The 4,985-nt window shown below is 27.4% G+C and overlaps 1 long non-coding RNA gene across 1 annotated transcript in view; it reads left to right on the top strand.

Moving 5' to 3' along the window:
- The first annotated feature begins 719 nt into the window (after positions 1 to 719).
- Positions 720 to 4,985, top strand: part of LOC136797185 (uncharacterized) — a 68,837-nt gene continuing 64,571 nt past the window's right edge. The window contains exon 1 of the long non-coding RNA XR_010845017.1: positions 720 to 763. This is a non-coding gene — a long non-coding RNA (uncharacterized lncRNA). The remainder of the gene's footprint in view (positions 764 to 4,985) is intronic.

The raw sequence follows: 4,985 nt of genomic DNA, 5'->3' as shown, positions 1-4,985 counted from the left end.
GTCCGAGGCGTGTGGCAGTCGAGTGCCGTTCCTATAAGTGTTAACAGCTCACCACCTCGTCTAATAGTCTCACCCCTCGGCTTGGTTTGCTGTAAGTAATTAATATATATTTAATATTAATTATATAATTTTTGTTTGTTATATTAATTTTCAATGTTATATTGTATTCTGAACAAACAATATAACACATAAACATAAACAGGTTAATAATAATTTTAATCCGAAAATATATATAGACAAGAAAGAAAGGAATGAGAATTCAGGGGCAATTTTAATCCTTATTTTAATTATATTAAATTTTTAATGAGAAAGTTGAAATATTAAATATGGGTATATATTTATTTCAATTGTGGTTCAAAAAATGTTATTTATTTTTTTTAAATTCCTCTTTATTGTGTTACATCACATTCAGTCGAATTTGTCTTATATACAATGGTAATAAAGATCAGAAGTAAAAAAATTTACAGAGGTAAAAGTTAACTGATAATAAAATAATAAATAGGGGGGAAAATGAAATTAAATTAAATTGATGTGCTCTGATATTCTTTTCTACATTTAAATCATCTTGTAAAGGCTATATATTATTAGTTTATCGACTATAAATCCGGAATATATTATCGAATAGGATCGATAAATGGATCGATATCTGACGAAGGGTGGGATAAAGTTTCAACGTCAGAGGAGCGGCAGTCGAGTGCGATTCCTTTAAGTGTTAACATCTCGTCACCTCGTCTAATAGTCTCACCCCTTGGCTTGGTTTGCTGTAAGTAATTAATATATATTTAATATTAATTATATAATTTTTGTTTGTTATATTAATTTTCAATGTTATATTGTATTCTGAGCAAACAATATAACACTTAAACATAAACAAGTTGATAATAATTTTAATCCGAAAATATATATACATAAGAAAGAAAGGAATGAGAATTCACGGGCTATTTTAATTATATTAAATTTTTAATGAGAAAGTTGAAATATTAAATATGGGTATATATTTATTTCAATTGTGGTTGAAAAAATGTTATTTATTTTTTTTTAATTTCTCTTTATTGTGTTACATCACATTCAGTCGAATTTGTCTTTATATACAATGATAATAAAGATCAGAAGTAAAAAAATTTACAGAGGTAAAAGTTAACTGATAATAAAATAATAAGTAGGGGGAAAAATGAAATTAAATTAAATTGATGTGCTCTGATATTCTTTTCTACTTCTTTTGAATCATCTTGTAAAGGTTATATATTATTTGTTTATCGACTATAAATCCGTAATATATTATCGAATAGGATCGATAAATGGATCGATTTCTGACGAGGGGTGGGATAAAGTTTCAACGTCAGAGGAGCGGCAGTCGAGTGCGATTCCTTACAGTGTTAGCAGCTCGCTTTATCTCTTAATTGTCTCACACCCTTGGCTCCGATAATTGTAAGTAATTAACATATTTTTATATTATCTTTATTGTTATTCTCATATATTTCAACATTTATATTCAGTTCTAAACAAATAATATTATATTTAAACTTAAACAGAATGCTACAGTGTACAAATAATTCTTGCATATTCAATCCCATCTTTCTAGATTGATTCCTATTGATATTATTTACAAGAAAATTAAAACATTTAATCAAACTTAAATATCGAATTGTGGGTTTCTAATATTTATTTAAATGAATTTCAATATGGAATTTAAAAAAAAAAAAAGATGAATTACTCTATTATTAATTTAAAAAAAACTCATACAATTTTTAACAAATATAACACAACAATGATTGATAATAATAAAATCTGGTGGATCATTTATACTTGTTAATTACCCCATAATTAACGTTTTCATATAATCATATGTAAGAATGGGTCGTATAAACATTTTCTTTATTTCTAACTTCCTCAACTACTTCAGTTATTCCAAGTAATCTGTGAAAAAAAATTTCAATTCAATTTTTTTTTTTATCCTTTGAGTACAGAAATGTGTTGTGGTATAAGTAATTCCACGTAATAAGTTCAGTCAATTAACTTAAGGAGAATTTTTAGTCCTCGATATTGGTAGTCAAAGTTCATGATTACTCAATTATAGTGTTATAAACAGGAAAAAAGTGCTTATCGTATTCAATTACAAATTAGTATACGTTTTGTCTTCTTTCATCAATACTTTAGTTGATAAATATCTATATTTTTTTAAGATTTTTATAGTTCTATCAGGTCGGAACGCATGAATTTTATGTTCTTGGGGGATTGGATAAATTAAAGAAATACAATCTATCTAGATAAGAGTAGGCGTGATTTTTGGGGGATCTTCAGATTCATCCATTCTCATTCTATGATGAGGCCCACAATTGCCTTCCATGCCTTGGCCCAGCTAAATGAAGTAGAAGATGTATCAGTGCCCAAATATATCACTACTTTCTCCATAGAAAGGATAAAGAGGAGACATGCAAGAGCATTTCTTTGAACTTCACCCTTATCATAAGCTAACTCCCGGGACAGATCTGTATATATCTTAACTATACATTTAATCTGTTTCATTTCATTCTGCGCACCCTAACTAATTCTTGGGTATACCTTTATCTACTAAACCATGGTATAGTACTTGCCTGTAAATACTGTCATATGCATTTCTATAGTATACAAATAGATAATGAGTCGGTATTTTATGCTTTCTGGTAATATTAAACCGTCTATTTAAAATAAATTTGTTTGGACATTATAAGTACCAAACACAAGGCTGAACTATGATCAATCTCCAAAATAAAGTTTAATACTAATATTAGACTTAAACACTGACGTATTATATATTATATAAATGTACTTAGTCGACCATTTTTTTTTTTAAATTTATTTAGGTAAAAGCATTTTAATTATTCGTTATGTTCTTTTCTAGAAATCAAAGAAATGTTTTTGTCTAATGTTTCAAACGGATGAAAAATTATATGTATATGTGATATTTAACATAGAGGTAGAAAGGGCAAATGAAGATAGGTAATAATTGAGTAAAATTATAAAATGATAAGATTTTTGCGATAGTCATCAAAATTTTTTTCAGCAATTATGTCTCACCAGTATCAGCAAGAAATAGTGTAACCGGATCTAATCTCTAATAACGATAAGACAAAGAAACTGTTGGTGGATTCTATAGAACTCATAACACTGAGGCATTCTAATATTTAATTAATTTTTAAATGTTTATAATGACTTCACTATGATACATGAGAAGGTTGTTTACCGTTTCTTATTTGTGTAGGAATTAATTTTTAAAAAAAATAAATAAAAACAACTATATACTTGAGTCAATAATTATAATTCTTTTAGCACCAATGTCCCAGTAAGAGATGGTGAAAACTCATCATATTTCTTATAACGACAAGACAAAGAAACTGTTAGCTGATTCTTTAGACCTATTATCACTAATGATTTTTAATATTTAATAAACTATTATTTGTTTATAACGACTTCACTATGATACAATAAAAGGCTGTTCACCAATTTGTATTTATTTTTTTTATTTATGGAGGAATCAGTTTAATAAAACTAAAAAATAACAACCGACTCAATTATAAATAAACTATAATAAAACTACCTAATATGAATTAAATTTCGTTTATAAAAAAAAAAATATTTGATCTTCACTAATATTTTCTTAATATTCTTATTTCTTTAACCCCAAATTCAAGACCAAAATCTTCACCATAACCTAACCCATCTCAAACTTAAATGAACTTAAAATTTCACAGAATTCTTAAAATAAAAAAATACGTACATTGATTCTAGCAAAGTAAATTAAGATTTATGTATTTATTTTATAATCTCAGGTCTAGCTAAATATAATTCAATAGAGTCGAAAGCCTTTTCGAAATCAAGGTAAAGCTAATGAATAACTCCTTTTCGCTTACTTTCAGAGGAAGTAGTAAACTTATGAATTCGAATTAGTGAGCTTTTAAAAATATTACTCTTAAAATAAACATGTATAGAGGCGAAAAACATGCCTACTAATGTATAAAAGTAAATTGACAAATTATAAAATAATTTCATGATATATATTTGCAATGATAGCAGGTAGCTTAGTGGTAAGACACTGTGCTACTACTCCAAGAACAAGGGTTTGAATCCGCCTGTGGCAGGTAATTATTTTCTGTTTCACTGTATGCGTGAGTCAGCTCTGTGGGTTCGGGAGCTCTCTGGGGTCCACCCAGCCTCATGAAGTGGGTAACTTTAATTGGGTAAAAATCTGGTAGTTGGGCGTGATTCTGACCAAATTACCTCCTTGCCCAACCGCTAATCTAGTGACAAAACTTCCATACAAAGTACTGAGCCGCTGACCATTCAAGGGTTGTAGCTGTACAGATCTAATTTTTAATATTTGCAGCAAAATAAAGCAAAAAATTTAATTTAGAACTGTTAATGAATTTAAATTAATGAATATTATAAATAACTGTTACAACCCCTTAAGCATTTAAAAATATTCCATTAACAAAGAAATGTGGATTTCATACAAATATATCACGACAACCTTAAAACATTTTATTTATTTTTTCGAATTTCGTTTTTGGACCAGGGAATCTTTATGATATTTTAAGTAAATGCAATTATAATTTCACAATGAAAATAATTTAAGTAAAATTAAATAGAGCTTTCAACCGAATACAATCCAATATAATTATCTGCATTTACTATTTAAAATTTACTTACAACTTATATATAATATAAATATCAAAATCGTAATAAATATAAATATTACATAATGAATAGAGATACAATCTTTTTCTTAAAATGTAAATACAATCTTACCTAATCATTTTTTTATTATAAGTTCCATGTTTCCTGCCGAGATGAGAAAGTCATGTTCGAAGGTGTCAGTAGGCAATATAGCAATAAAAAACAATCTTTATCAATATTTTACTAAAATTTTATCAATCTCTATCAATATGTTACAAAAAAGAATACCCAATTAGCAAAAATAAAATAACAGCTTTGTTTGTCGAATGCCC

Source organism: Halyomorpha halys, unplaced genomic scaffold (genome assembly GCF_000696795.3).
Source record: "Halyomorpha halys isolate HHAL.00 unplaced genomic scaffold, Hhal_1.1 Scaffold1328.1, whole genome shotgun sequence".
Lineage (NCBI taxonomy): Eukaryota > Metazoa > Arthropoda > Insecta > Hemiptera > Pentatomidae > Halyomorpha > Halyomorpha halys.
This window is presented reverse-complemented; position numbering and strand designations above follow the sequence as displayed.